Source organism: Panicum virgatum, chromosome 5K (assembly GCF_016808335.1).
Source record: "Panicum virgatum strain AP13 chromosome 5K, P.virgatum_v5, whole genome shotgun sequence".
Taxonomy (NCBI): Eukaryota; Viridiplantae; Streptophyta; class Magnoliopsida; order Poales; family Poaceae; genus Panicum; species Panicum virgatum.
Window position 1 is genome coordinate 40,591,689 of NC_053140.1, and position 16,506 is coordinate 40,608,194.

Consider the following 16,506-nt stretch of genomic DNA (forward strand, 5'->3'; position numbering starts at 1 on the left):
CACTGACCTCCCAGAGGCCCGCCAAGGTCCCAGGTGGACTACGCATGACGCGTAGTCCATCCTAGACACTCACCCGCGTCGAATCGAGACCCTGAGCGTCGATTTCGGCTTACGCCGGCGATCCCCCGCCGCGGGAGAGGAATCCCGGCGAGTCCCGCCGCCGCCGTCAGCCGCGTTCAACCCTGGCCATCCGATCCGAGATGTACGCCCGAGATTAGATCCCAAACCGATCAAATCCCAACCCTCAGATCCGGATCCAACGGCCCAGAACCCTAGATACCGGTTCGGCCTGGCAAACTTGCTAAAGAACCCCTACCTTTCTTCGTTTTCAACCCGCAGTCCAGGCGCTTTCAAAAATATTTACAGTTGGGCCCAGCTTTTAGCAGATAACCCCCTGGCTTTTCTCAGAATAGAACCCGCCGTCCAGTTAGGGTCTTTTTACGCGTTGGCCCTCGGATCTTTCTGGTTTTTACGTTTTAGTCCTCAGTTTTTGTAGAAAACCCCCTGGAACTTCAGTTTTCTTACAAATAAGCCCCTGAACCTTGTTTTAGGCCTAGTTTATGCGTTTTAGCTCCGTTTTTAGCGTTCTTTATATCCACGCGATCGTTGTAACGCGTAGAATAGTTTTAGCTTAGCTTTTCTTGCTGTTTTTATGTATTGATGTACTGTTTCTTAGTTTTTGTTAATGTTTGCTTGTATGCTTATTTTCGTGCATTGTTTTGGCCATGTGTTCGTGAGTAGACGTTGATCCATCTGAGGAGCCCCAGTACCAGTACCAGGAGCAGCCTTCTTCCGAGCACTTTGAGCAGCAGCCAGAGCAGTACGAGGAAGGCAAGTATAACATGAACAACCTATCATCTTTAAATACAATTTCATACTGCATTTTAATACTGTATGCCTTTAAGGATTTCCTAGCCAGTTTATATCCTTTAAATATACCCTTGGGTTGCATTTTGGTTAGTTGTGCTAGGTTGCTGCGCTATAACACACTCTGGTCCTTTTTAATTAATTTGACTAATGGTTTACTTGAACTTAATTCTGAGAGTGGCACTCTGTGTGGCTTGAGTGGCTCACGTCTCGTTAAAATTGGCTTTTGTTAGAAACATGGTTTAGGGGGCCAGCACGGTGCTTAGTGCTTGGTTGGCCACTCTCCATAAGGACCGGTTCATAGAGTGACAACCTGGGACAACAGCGCTACCACAAGACTGGAATGGGACGGTCTTGGCTTACTAATTAGGCCATTTTGGTTCGGGAGTAACTTACCGACGGGGCATGGGGGGTGGTGAGCTTCAATGGTGGCCAGGCTACGAGGCTGGTCTGTGTGTCTTGTACCCCCTCGAGGTGGTTACCATCGTTGCGGAGCCTGATTCCTTAGCGGTTACACCTTGCCAATGTGTCCTTTGTAACGGCCTCGTAGTGAGTTTGCCAGTCATCTCACCTAAGGAAGTGTGATGAACAACTGGCGTAGCTCACGACTTGTGGGTAAAGATGTGCAACCTCTGCAGAGTGTAAAACTGGTATACTAGCCGTGCTCACGGTTATGAGCGGCCCAGATCCTCCTTTTGATTAGTGAAGTTATCTCCTTCCGACGAGGGAGGTGCTTCTCGGGGTTACCTTGGTGGCTTGGTCGTGGTTTGGTTCTCAGTAGTAGTATAATTTAATTCTGATTAATGACTATGTAACTGGGTTAATGGTAATTCATCAATTCGTAGTAAATAGCTTTAATAAAATTTTGCCAACACTTAAAAGCTAATGCAGTTGAGTCAGCCAACCTTAGAGCCTCATAGTTTGTGTTATACTTGTTGAGTACAAGTTGTGTACTCACCCTTGCCTCTTCTCTACTTTTTCCTCTTGGCTACGCTACTGCTGCTCAGTTCCTGCCGACGCGAGGGAGTTCGCTCAGCGCTACCAGGACTACGAGGACTTCTAGGTGTTCGTCTCCCAGTCGACGTCCCTGTGGCGCCCTGCTTCAGCTTCGGAGAGCTTTTATCGTATTTTGTACTTCGCTTCCGCTGTATCAGACATTCTGTCATTATTGTAATACATAACATTCGTATTTCGATTTATTATGCCTTATTCGTGATATGTGCTGTGATATACTGTTCATTCTGTTGTATATACGTGTGACTTGATCCTGGCACGTATATGATTGCTCGGTTTATGTTCTTTTATAAACCGGGTGTTACAAGCTACCTTCTTTGCCGGCGGCCGTTTCTGCTTCTTTGCCGGCGGCCGTTTCTGCTTCTTTGCCGGCGGCGGAGGGGGTGACCATGGAGGCAACGGTGACGCTTGAGTGTTCATCGGCGCATGAGATGATGGTGATGGAGAATGTACCGGTGAACCTTGCCGAGACAGTGCTGCCCTTGGGGAGTTTTGCAGAGATGCCGGTCTTGGAGAGGCATGCTGAGATGCCGGACTTGGTGTTTGATCATCCGACTTTAGGACAATGTAGCGCTTATCCCATAGGATGTAGCCATGAATGGCTTCTGCTAGTGTCCTCTCCCCATCGCCTCCAGGAATATCAAGCTCGAGCGTCTCCCAACCCTGGCACACCTGCTCCACGCCAACTCTTGTGTATCTAGGCGGAATTTGTTGGCTGTGGTACACGTCGCCTGGTTCGGTTGGCATGGCGGTACCGTACGCAACAGTGAACATTAAGTTCTTAACGGCAGTCTGCAGGTCACAAGGTGTCCGGTGGGTGATCTCATCCACTGGAAATCGCTGCGGGGCCGACGCTTCAACTGCGGCCTGGATCCCCGTGGGCTCGGCGATGGCGACGTCTGTGGAAGCGCAGCTGCTTTTCCGCTGAGACAGGTGATCGGCTGCGACACTAGGCTCTGGAGGCACCGTTTGCGCTTGCTGTTGCTGGCTCATTGCTATGGCCACTTGGCATTGAACCTCTTCCTCCAGTCTTTGATCGTGTGACATGAGCCATTCCTCTAGCCTTCGCAAGAGCTCCCGCTCATCATTCTTTCTTCTTTGCCGGCTTCTATATGAATCAATGTAATCCCTGAACCCATACTTCCACGGAACCACGCCTTTGCCTCTTGTGCGGCCCGGATGCTCTGGATTCCCAAGGGCGTAAGTCAGCTCGTCCCTCTCTCTATCCGGCTGGAATGTTCCCTCGGCCGCTGCTTGTATGGCCTCCTGTAGTCTCTGGGCTGCTCGCTGGATGTTTGGCCCATAGATGCAGTCACCAGTCATTGGGTCCAAGCTTCCCCCGTGACCATAAAACTAGGTCCTTGACCTTTCAGGCCAGTTCATGGTCGCAGGTTGGATGCCTCTGTCAAGCAGATCTTGCTCCATCTTCTCCCATTTGGGTACTGCAAGCTTGTAGCCTCCTTGGCCTAGAGTGTGATGGTACACTTTCTTCGAGGCATTGTCTTTGGCCTTCTGCACCTTCTGAAGCCCAAGCTCTGAAGACTTGTATTCCACAAATGCATCCCAGTGACCCCTAAGCTTTTCGAGCTCGCCGGTAAATACGGGTGTGGTCCCGGTCTTGATATATTTCTTCGTCAAAATTTTCTTGAATGATCGCAGCTATTCGGCCATCTTACTCAGGGTCCAGCGCTTGCATATCTCTTCGGATTCAGCTGGAACCGTGAAGTTTTTCTTAAGCTCCCGCCAGCACCATTCTTTTTCTCTTTCGGGTACCGCATCCCGTTCCTCGCTTGGATTGGAAGCTTTCCAGAGCCTGAAGCTGATCGGGATGTGGTACCTGACAATACATCCGGATTGTCTTATAAATTTTTTGGCGGCAGCTTCTGGAGCGATCGGTTCGCCATCTGAACCAACTTCCGTTATAATGAACCGCCCTTCCAGTTTTTTTTGGGCCTCGCTTCGTCTTTTTCTGCTGCGACGATGATCCAGACGGCTATAAAAAAACATTCATAGTATTCATATAGATTCAGATGAAAATATGATTGTCACTACAAATAAGTATAGTTATGATATGTACATTAGCACTTTGTTCAGCAGCAGCGTCATCCTGAATAGATGGTGCCTCAATTCCATCACCAGACATATTCAAATATATATCGGTATTGCTGCCATCATCAGCTTGTTCAGCGACATCTCCTTGACCTTCGCCAATCATATTCAATAGGAACTGTTCGTCTTCCGCATCTGTGTGTCGCGGGTCCATCGTAACTAAAATATGAATACAAATAAAACCCTTAAAAAAATTATCTAAATAATCCACTCCAAAAATTTGCGGCTGGGTATGCCGAATATAGAAAAAAAATTGAAGCTAATACGCAATATAGTTGACGATAAGTTGCATAACAAATCCATAATCGCACCGTTCGGCTGCTGTTACAGCTGCCACCGCCATTTTGCGCTGCCTCAACACGCGGTAGCTACAGCCAAGCGCTGTGGAACGGTGCGAATAATAATCGGTTGCGGCCTCCTTCGCACTGATGCTGGGGTACTGGCACTGGGACGGCGAGGGGCTTGCGGCTTGCCCCTACCGGAGTTGTCGTTGCCGAGTTAGGGAGGTCATCAGGATGAGAGAGTCGGATGCCGGTCGCCGGAGTGCCGCCAAAGCTGATCCAGGGGATAGGCGGAGGGCCGAGGGCCGAAGGCGAAGGGCTCAAAGCCGAGGGCCGGAGGCGCACTGGGGCGAACGCGGAGCCGGGGGGGACGGGGGCTCAAGGCGAGCTATGAGCAGAGACGGAGAGAATGATTCTTTTGCATTTGGGGCTTCCTTGCTAGGCTTTATTGAACTGGGTCCATAAGTTGTATATGATACTCTCTCCATGTCAAAATAAGTATAGTTTTTTGCATCCAAATTTTGTCCCACAAAGAATGTAGTTTTAGCTTGTAATGAGATTCATCTAATTAAAGCAATACTAATTATACCAAGAAAGCATTGCATAGAAGAACGTATAGAGCGAATCAAATATTCAGTAGATATTATTTTTCTAGTTTCAATGTGTATGCATTCATTAAGGATCTAGAAAACCAAATAAATAATACAGTTTTCAATCACAATTGGTAGAAGTAATTATAGGTAACAAAGTTATTTTTTTGAATGAGTAATGTGTTTGAAATTTTCTAAAACTACAATTTTTGTGCAATGGAGTATATACATCTATGAATACATGTTGATATTTTTCTCTAAATTTTGGGTATGCCTAGGCATACAGGGGCATACCCCTGGCGCCGCCCCTGAGCGGAGAGGGTGGCGGCGCGGCGGCGTGCAGTGGAGGCCGCTGACGAGGGCGTGCGCGCGGAGTGGAGGCCGGGGGCGGCGAAGACGAGGGCAGCGGACGTCAACGGCGGCGGCGCTCGCAAGGATGACGGTGCTCGGTGACGTGGGCTCGCGTGGCGGGGCTCTGGGCGGCGACGTCGACGGCGGCGGTGCTCGGGGAGCTCGAGCGGTGGGGGGAGCAGGGGAACGGATGGCGCGCGGGAGGGAGGAAGGGCAAAGGAGGGAGGAAGCTAGGAAATATATGGGGGGCCTTTTGTCCCGGGTGAAGCCACCACCCGGGACAAAAGGACCTTTTGTCCCGGGTGGTGGCTTCACCCGGGACAAAAAGGGTTTTTGGGCGGGCCGGGGAAATTCCAAACCCGCGGCCCACCTTTAGTCCCGGGTAGATCTACCACCCGGGACAAAAGGGGCCGTTTTCCCTCGTTCCCACCTAATGTTATGTTTGTTTTTGTTTCTTTTTACTTCTCTTTTAAAATTGGCTTTCATTTGTTAATTCAGTTAATAAAATTATGATTCCAAAAATTATGGAACAAAATTTCTTATCTCTATATAAACTTGATACACGCAATAAAAATAATTAATTTTCATTCAAGTGATTGGGTCAATGAAATATCTAACTTTTTTAAATCATATTTGTTATTTTGACCATGCAATAATATATTAGGTGAAATTTTTTTTTCAAACTGTTGCTTTTCGACAGAAAGTGGATTCTATCACGATATTAATGTTTAAAAAGTAAATTTTAGATAAAATTAAGCAATTTCATGATATTAATGAGTAGTGTGTGAGTTTGAGATAGTGTGTGTTAGTGAGATTGTGTGTGTTAGTGAGAGAGTATAGTGTGTTAATGTGAATGTAATTTCATGAAATAAATAAAATTTGTTGAGTAATCCATTATTGAATGAAAATTATAATTGAGTCTAGTAATTAAGTGAAAAATATATAAAATAATATATATAACACATAAAGTATAATTGTACAGTACATATATAATAAAAGTATTCGAATTGCGATTATGTTTTTATACAATAATATAAAATGATTCAAGTACATGAAGGATTAGCGGTAACAGACTTTCTCTTCACAAATGTCCCTTGATTATGATCACGGCGCAAGTATGGAGCATCATCATTGGCTAGCAGGATGCATGGATCAGCATTTACTTCGAAAGGTGGAATGGAAACAAAATTATTATATTCTTCTGAAAAGTCTGTTTTGTCCTCCACTCCAACGATGTTTCTCTTTCCTGATAGAACTATGTGTCGCTTAGGCTCATCCTTTTGCTTGTTTATCCCCTTCTTTGGCTTGTTGGACATGTCCTTAATGTAGAAAACCTGAGCAACATCCTGGGCTAGGACAAATGGCTCGTCTCTATACCCAAGATTGTTGAGATCAACTATTGTCATCACATACTCATCTTTTGTTACCCCTCCTCCAGATAGCTTAACCCATTGGCAACGAAATAGAGGCACCTTGAAATTGGGACCGTAATCCAGCTCCCATATCTCTTCAATGTAGCCGTAATATGTGTCCTTTTTTCCATTATTGTTCGTGGCATCCATACGAACACCGCTGTTTTGGTTGGTACTCTTTTTATCTTGGGCTATCGTATAAAATGTGTTTCCATTTATCTCGTACCCTTGGTATGTTAAGATATTCCAAGATGGTCCCCTAGCCAATAAGAACAGTTGTTCACTTATATCCATGTTATGCATTAGATGCTTCCGCAACCAGCTGCAGAAAGTGTTCATGTGCTCACGTGTAATCCATGCCTCAGACTTTTCCGGGAAATTGGAGAGCAGAATTTTCTTGTGTTCCTCGATATATGGGTCAACCAAGGATGATTGTTGAAGAACCGTATAATGCGCTTTCTTGAATGAGAAATCATCTATGCAGACATAAGATTTCTTTCCTAATGTACCCTTTCCAATTAGTCTCCCCTCATATCGCGATTCAGGGACTCCAATCGGTTTAAGGTCATCAATAAAGTCAACACAAAAGTCAATGACCTCCTCAGTTCCGTAGGCACTGGCGATGCTTCCTTCTGGACGAGCTCTATTACGAACACATTTCTTGAGTACCCCCATGAACCTTTCGAATGGGAACATGTTGTGTAGAAATACTGGTCCGAGGATATCAATCTCTTTGACAAGGTGCACTAGAAGATGTGTCATGATGTTGAAGAAAGATGGTGGAAATATCAGCTCAAAGCCAACAAGACATTGCACCACATCGTTTTGCAGCTTTATCAAATTCTCCGGGTCAATTATCTTCTGAGAAACTGCGTTGAGGAAGGCACATATCTTCACGATGGTTAACCGGACGTTATCAGGCATAATCCCCCGCAGCACAACCGGAAGAAGTTCGGTCATAAGCACATGGCAGTCATGGGACTTGAGATTTGTAAATTTCTTCTCTGCCAAATTTAAGATTCCTTTTATATTGGATGAGTATCCAGATGGAACCTTTATACTGCTGAAGCAGTCAAACATGGTTTCTTTCTCTTCCTTGCTAAGAGTATAGCTGGCAGGACTTAAGTATTGTCGTCCATTATCTCGCTGTTGTGGATGTAAGGCATCTCGTTCTTCCATACGTTGCAATTCTTGACGTGCTTCTACTGTATCTTTTTTCTTTCCGTACACTCCCAAGAATGCTATCAGGTTGACGCAAAAATTCTTCGTGAGGTGCATCACATCAATTGCATGACGAACATCTAAGACTTCCCAATATGGTAGCTCCCAAAATATAGATTTCTTCTTCCACATGGGCGCCATTCCGTTTTCGTTCGGAACAGGTTGGCTACCAGACCCCTTTCCAAAAATAACTTCTAGATCTTTTACCATGTTGAAGACGTCTTTACCACTACGGTGCATCGGTTTTGTTCGGTGGTCCGCTTGGCCTTTGAAATGCTTGCCCTTCTTTCGTACCGCATGGCTGATGGGAAGAAACCGACGATGACCCATGTATACAACCTTCTTACAGTGAGTCAACCATATATTATCGGTATCATCTAAACAGTGTGTGCATGCTTTGTATCCCTTGTTCGAATGTCCTGACAAGTTACTAAGAGCAGGCCAGTCATTGATCGTTACGAACAGCAATGCTCGTAGGTTGAAGTTTTCCTGTTTGTATTCATCCCACATCCGTACACCTTCATCGCCCCAGAGCAATAAGAGTTCTTCGACCAATGGTCTTAGGTACACATCAATGTTATTTCCGGGCTGCTTTGGACCCGGGATAAGCACTGACATCATGATGAACTTTCGTTTCATGCAGAGCCATGGTGGAAGATTGTACAGACAAAGAGTCACAGGCCAAGTGCTATGACCACTGCTCATCTCACCAAAAGGATTCATGCCATCCGTACTCAAACCGAACCTTATGTTTCTCGCATCCAAATCAAATTTAGGGTACGTTCTATCTATTTTTCTCCACTATGACCCATCAGCGGGGTGTCTCAACATCGAGTCTTTCTTGCGTTCCTCTTTGTGCCATCGCATCAACTTAGCATTATCTTTATTTCTAAACAGATGCTTCAAACGTGGTATTATAGGCGAATACCACATGACCTTCGCAGGAACTCTCTTCCGGGGAGGCTCCCCCTCGACATCTCCAGGATCATCTTTTCTAATCTTGTAACGCAATGCACTGCATACGGGACATGCATCCAAATTCTTGTACTCGCCTCGGTAGAGGATGCAGTCGTTGGGGCATGCATGTATCTTTTGCACTTCCAGTCCTAAAGGGCAAACAAGTTGTTTGGCTTCATACGTTGTGGCAGGCAATTCATTGTCCTTAGGAAGCATTTTTTTAACAAGTTTGAGTAATTCACCAAATCCCTTGTCGGATACACCATTTGTCGCCTTCCATTGCAGCAACTCCAAGGTGGTGCCAAGTTTCTTAAATCCATTTTGACAATCTGGGTACAACAACTTATGGTGGTCCTCTAACAACTTCTGGAACTTCAACCTCTCCGTTTCACTCTCACAGTCTGCTTGCACATTGTGCAATGCCTGCCCCAGATCGTCGCTGGGATCATTTTCTGCTACATCTACTTCGGGCTCTTCCATGGGAATATCGTCATCGAATGCACCGATTCCAGCATTCCCGGGAAAGTGGTCGTCAAAATCTTCTTCTTCATTGTCTTCCATGGTAACCCCCTGTTCTTCGTGCTTCGTCCAACAAACATACTTCTTCATGAAACCATTTGCGAAAATGTGGCTGTGTAGGATTCTTGAAAATGAGTAATCCTTGTTATTGTTGCAATGAACACACGGACAACACATAAAACCATTCTGCTTGTTTGCCTTAGCCACAGACAAAAAATAATGCAGGCCATCAATGAATTCTTTCGAACGTCGGTCAGCATTGTACATCCATTGCCGGTCCATCTGCATTTTAAATAAATCGATTTGAATTCTTTACACAGTATCGAATAAATAAAATATATCAAACCTAAATTAAACTAAATGTAACATAACATGAATAATTAAAAGATATGCAATATCCATCATACATCTTGATTAATTAAAAGGAGTACTTAATCCATTACAGAACTTAACAAAGGAGTACTATACATGAAATTTAAAAATTCGGTCAACAACACATAGGTTTTCAACCGTCCTTGCGTTGGAACGCAGAATGTTCTAACGGATTTCTTGCTGGCGCAGAAGAAGATGGCGGAGCTGAAACCTTCGAGTTTGGTGGTGACGAACCGTAACGCCGCAATAAATCCTCAAGATCAAACGGAGGTTCCTCGCCCCTTACCATGCATTCTCTATATTCTTTTTCCAAATAACGGAGCGCTGCCCTATGAAAAGCACTAGGTTTTTTGGACCGACGACCTACTCGAGTTGTGCCCTTCTCTCCAGAAGGACAACGATCACCCCCACCGGCGCCACTCTCTCCAGCTGCTGAAGCCATATTTTACTGAAAAATAACTTTATTTTCCACATAATTATAAATTCTTACCATTACAATGCAAAAAATATTTACTATTACAATTACAATGATCAGATTAATAACTCTTGCAAATAACAATGAAATCATATAAAAAAGACGAAATGTATCATTAATCCTAAAGAAATCTCTAATTAATTGAAAGAATTCTCTATAACTTCTAATTACTTTGACACCCTTCAGTTCCAGGAGTACACTAGAGTACTGAATAAATACATTCATGAATAATTCATTCATATTACAAAAAATTCTAATATACTCATTTCATTAATTCATTCATGAATACAAAAATCAACTATCCACAATATGGTCATGTATACAAGTACATCACATGAAGTGTCTACACTCATTCTAAAAATTTCTACTATACACATACTCATCTAAATCTAAAAGAAAATCACACCTACATATGCAATCTAGCTAAATGTCTAAGAAATGAGCTAGCTACACATTTTCTCTATTTCTAAAGCATGAAATGAGCTATACAAGCCAAGGAAGAAGAGAAAAACAAGCCCCAAACCTTTAGCGCCGATGGATGGACGGGGAATCAAAGATCTTCACAAATGTGGTGAAGAAATGAGCAAGAACTCCTCCCTCCCGAGCCGAGAACAGCATGAAACAAGTGAGCTGAATGGCTCGGGCGGGGGAGAGGGAAGGGGATAAGGGGGCCAAGACCTTTTGTCACGGTTGGAGACACCAACCGGGACAAAATGGGGGCCTTTTGTCCCGGTTGGTAGTTCCAACCGGAACAAAAGGGTACGCGGGCCTTTTGTCCCGGTTGGAACCACCAACCGGGACAAAAGGCCCCCATTTTGTCCCGGTTGGTGTCTCCAACCGGGACAAAAGGCCTTGCCCCCCCCCCCTCCCCGCTGACCCGGCTAGCCGTTGGACCCGGGACAAAAGCCACCTATTGTCCCGGGCCCAAAGGCTGCCGGGACAAATGGCCTGGAACGAAGGCCTATTCTGTAGTAGTGGCCGAGAACTCGTCTATAGGAGTAGCACCTTTCTAGACATGACATAGTTCTAGTTCTCTTCCTGTAGGGCATGATGCACGGATCAAGCGGATAGGGGCAGGTGCTTCATTATCCATCTCTGTGGAGGATCATCTCTTTCCAGTATACACTGCATTGTTCATTTCACAGGATCATCCAGTCAGGTTACACGTTACAGATCTTTCTTGGACTAAAGACCGCAGCAACCTGGCCATATATAAAGCTGACCGAACTTTCCTCAGGTCATTTTTGAACCCTACACTACGTAGCCCAGCAATGACAGCGCGCTTTGCAGATGCGAGGACATTGTTCCCTTCATGCAAGCATATCCGCAAGAGTTTGGAAGCCATATGGTATCTGCCCACCTTGCATAGACCATGGACTAGTGATGTGTAAGTAAAATCATCCTTTAGCTTCATGCTGTGAAGTACTCTGATGGCTGCATCCACCTCATTAGATTTGCATAGCGCGTCAATCAAGCAATTGTATGCTACCACATTTGATTCCATTCCCATCATATGCATGGACCATATCTGCTTCTTCACAGCCTCAATCTGCCCCATCTTGCATAGACCATTGACCAAAATCGAAAACGTGTACTCATCGCTCTCCAGTCTCCAGACCACCTTCTTCCATCATGTTCAGCAGCTCCAATGCATCATCCAGCTTCCCTTCTTGGCATCGCAGGTGAATCAGCGTATTGTAGCATACATTGTCAAGCCTGGAATCACTTTGTATCATGAGCTCACAGTAGCTATTGGCTTCTTGCATCCGACCCTTCTTGACAAGCGCACTAATCACCGTCGTGTACGGGAAGGCATCTGAAATGTACCCTCCTTCAAGCAGGGACAAGAATATATCTCCAACCCTTGATCAAACCTGCCATACCTGAAGCAACACTTCATAACCTTTGTGTATGTGACGGAATTCGGGGCATGCTCCGTCCTCCCAAGCTCCTTGAGGACCATGCGGGCGTCAGGGTTCACCAAACCGTCGGTAACCGGTCGGTTTGGTCCGGTATGAAACCGATCCAAATTCAAAATTTAAATTTGAATTCAAAAAAATGAAAAATTCCCAAAAAAATCCTAAAAATACTTCAAGGTGCGACGAATCTAATGGTGTCAAATTTTCTCCAAAATTCGTTCATTTAGTATGGTTTGCAGGGATTTGAAGTTAAATAAAAAAAACGTGCATACAAAAGTATACAAATACAATGTAAAAGTAGTACAAAAGAGGATTGGAGGGTTCATTTAGACTAAAATATGTTATACAAATATTTATTTAGTATACTTTGCGGGCATTTGAATTTAAACCAAAAAAGAAAAAAAATTGAATTTGACAGGTTACCAGTCAAATCGGCCGGTAAACCGGTCTAATCGGCCGGTATACCGGTACGAACCGGTTGAACTGCGCCATTTGAATTCAAATTTGAATTTGACCGGTTTCTACCGGTAACCAGTCAAACCGGTCCGGTAAACCGAAACCGGAGGCCGGCGGTTACCGCTAACCGGTCGTATATTTTAACCCTGGCGGGCGAAGCCCACCTTGCCTGACTTGCAGAGCCCGTTGATCATCGTGTTGTAAGTCACAATGCCCACGGGGAGCCCCACCCTCTGCAGGTACCTGAACATACTGTAGGCATTCGTCGTGTGGCCAGCCCTGAATAGGCTGTCGAGCAGGGTGTTGTATGTCGTGGCGGATGGCGCGACGCCCTTCTCCGTCATATCCATGAACACCCGGTAGGCATCCTCTGGGTGGCCGGACCGGAACAGGAAGTGCATGAGCTTCGCGTTGTAGCTCCACGAGTCGGGGACGACGCCCGACCGAAGAATTTCGTCGAACAGGTCGAGGGCGCGCAGGGTGAGCAAGCGACAGGTAGCGCCCGCTATGAGGGAGTAGTAGGTGACGGCATCCGGGCTCACCCCGGCCTCCCGCATCCGGTGCATGACGGCGAGACCCGCGTCGAGGCCGGCGACCCGGCAGTGCGCGGCGAGGAGGGTGTTGTAGGTGACCACGTCGGGGGGCAGGCTGAGGCGGATGGCGTCGACGAGGACGGACTCTGCGTGGTCGAGGCTGCCGCCGCGACAGAGCATGGCAATGCCGACGTTCATCAGCCGCGTGGACAGAGCCAGCTGCGCCCGGGACCGGGCCATGGTTCCGCTCCCTTTATCACAAATGAATTGATAGAAAAGTGGCTTAGGCAAACTATATCATGTGCTCCCTTTACCAGTCATGGGTTTATGTATACCGGTAAAAACAGCATTAAGTTCATAGCAAGCATGTGACATAATGTTTTCATGCTCTTTGATGATGTTATCCTGATCACTCTATAGGCATTATATTCTGTTACTCTTCAATATGATTGTATCATATGAGGATAGTAGTGTAATTGTTGGCATGCTCAGTTAAGTCTGAGGATGTGTGAGAGTTCATAGTGCATCCTGATTTACATGTGTGGTATGTTCTGCTATGTTCTCAGATTATCCATCAAATATTGCCTTATCCTTGTTACCGCATAGCAAGTTACCTTGTTGTCACAAGCATTTCTAATCATTACTAGCTGCTTGCCTAGTTGCTATATATTTTGCTTTGAGTATATCTTTTACAGTTTGTTGGAATGCTGAATTGCACTAGAGTACATCTTTAGCACCCCTTGTGAATTATGATGACAAAGGCCAGCCTAACAGCAAGCTTTGCTCTCTTGATGCAGGTTCTTCATGGGTAATACTTCCTCTCATCTGCACAAGGCTACTTCCAACACCTGCAACTAAGAGTATTACTAGAACACTACCATGAAGATGAAGAATGATGTCTGTAATGGCATATGTCCATGTTTCCATATGCCTGTGTTGCCATAATGTTCTATTTCTGTGTTGTCATAATGTTTATATGTGGCCACAATGATGCTACAGTGCATTTGCGGTGCTATTTCTATGTGCGCTTGATGTTGATTATGTGTTATTCCTTGCTGTGGATTATGTGTTGTTCATTGGTTTCTGTCAAGTTCAGCTCTTCTATCCCCTGTTTTCTTTCATCTCCAGCCAAACACAGTTTTTGAATCCATGGTTTTGATCCTGGCCCGGAATGATTACTGACCTGATTTGAGTGACACACCTGGAACCACTCCATCCTGGCCAGGATTAAAACCAGGTCTGTGTAACATCCGTAAAATTCACCCAAATAAATTACTCGCTAAAAATTTGTTTCAAAATCTTTTTCGTCGCTGAGCTCAAATCATCTCAAAGTCTTTTTCCATCCTAGCTCCCAATCTCCTGAAATCGATTTCCGGCGATCCGCCGTCCCGACACCAGTACCAATCAACGTCTCGTCCCAAACCTGCCATTTTCCTCATTCCGCGCGCCTGTCGCTTCTCGCTGAAGCCGCTCTCGCAACTGTCGTCGTTCGGCTACACGCCGCGGCGCATGCGCTCGCGACCGCCGCCGCGAATCCAGCTGACGCCCTCTCTTTTCTCTCTCTCTTTTTCCTCTCTCCCTTTTCCTTTTCCTTTTCCTTTTCAGTTTAACTTTTCTCCTTCTCCCTTCTTCCTTCCTCCTCCTCCCTTCCCACGCACTGCACGAGCGGCGCCACAGCTCCAAGCTTCCCCTGGACGTTGCCTACCCCACTCGCATCCGCACCGCCCTCTGCTCGCCCCGTCCCATCCCCCTGCGCAGCGCCCCCTTCCTCCTCCGTCGCTGCTGCAGCACGCTGAGCAGAGCACCACTGGCCACCCCCCTCCTCCACCTGCGCCACCCCGTCCCATCCCCTGCGCGGTCGTGCCCCCTTGCCCGCCTCGTCGCTTGCGCGCTCCCCAGCAGCAGCAGCAGCGGAGCCGAGCTCGTGCAGAGCGCCGCCGCACGGCGCCCTCGCCACTGGCTGCCGCCCCTCCTCTTGCCACCGCCCCTGCCCGCCTAGTCTCCTTGGCGTTGCCTCAGCGCCACCGTGCCGCTAGCAGACGACGGCAAGTGGCCGAGCCACCCCCACCGCCATTAATCGCCTGCCAAGCTTGCCGGTCGCCGGCCACCGCCCCCCTCCTCCACTGCCTCTCCTCGCCTATAAATAGGCCTCCCACCGCGCTCACCACCCCCACAACCACCACCACCGCCCCTAGCCCCCTCTCCCTGGCCTGCAGCGCCTCCATGCCGAGCTCCAGAGCCGCCCGCCGCCCGCCGCTGTGGACAGCCCTCCACAGGCCACCTCCGCCCTAGCCGTGGTAGGGAATTGGATTCCCCTGGCTCCCTCTCCCTTTTCCCCCCTCCTCCCGACCGCCGCGCCCCCCCTCCCTCTCCCCTGTTTTCCCTGGCGAGAGGAGGAAGAACGGGCATATTTGCCCTTAGGCCCCTCCCTTTCTTTCTATTCTTTAAAGAATCCCCCCTCTCTATGTTTCTTTTCTAGAAAAGCCCCTCTCTCTCTTCCTTTTTGAAAACCAATCCCTCCACTATATATAAAATATTTATACATAGACCCCTGCCTTATTTCCAGAATAGCCCTAATGTCTTCTAGAAATTCTAATCAAGCCCTTCCCATCGCAAAAGTAATTACAAATAGGCCCTTGCCCCTTTGATTAATCCTTAAACACCACTTTAAACCATCATTTCATGCGCCAAATATCCTCCAATTACCCCCAAATTCGACCACGCCAATTCCAATATTATTTTGGCCATGCCATTAAAGAATCTCCCAAAAATATTCTTCCTACCTTCGTTTTTTAATTTCTTCCTGATTCGAGCTCAACGGTAAAAACCTTTATTTCCTTTTCTTTATTGTGTGCGCCGTAGATCACGGTGTGACCGAGGGAGAGCCCATCGCGGAGTTCGCCGAGCAGTACCGCGAGCCGGAGCACGAAGGCTAGTACCGCGAGCCGGAGCCCGAGGACCCGTACCGTGAGCAGGAGTTCCCGGAAGGCTTTGGGAACGGCAAGTCCAATTCCATCTTTTGATGCATATTTAACCCAGTTTTATAAACACAACCTATTGGCCTGTTTTATAAATTGCATATACTTTGCTGCTGAAACATGCTTGGATAGCCACCCATTGATGACCTAGATTAATATATAAATATGATCTGTTATGTCTGGATATTAGTCGCTGCTAGAATGCTTAGAACCTTGTACTCATTTTATTACACATCAAATATGGTTACAATATGTTTTATTAAAGGAAAATGTGTGAGTATTGGAAAATGGGATTTTTGGAAAATAAAAAAAGAGATGCTTAGATGAGATGGATGGATGGTATTTCTGTGTGAATTGCCATATGTTGGGCTCATACCTTTGTGGTTGAGCAAGGTTGGGAGATATCCATCTTGTGACAATTAAGGACCGAGTCGATGTGTCATCTTGCCTAA

The 16,506-nt window shown here is 46.5% G+C and overlaps 1 pseudogene; it reads right to left on the reverse strand.

Moving 5' to 3' along the window:
* Positions 1–11,227: 11,227 nt before the first annotated feature.
* Positions 11,228–13,316, reverse strand: LOC120709932 (annotated as a pseudogene).
* Between the last annotated feature and the right edge of the window lie 3,190 nt (positions 13,317–16,506).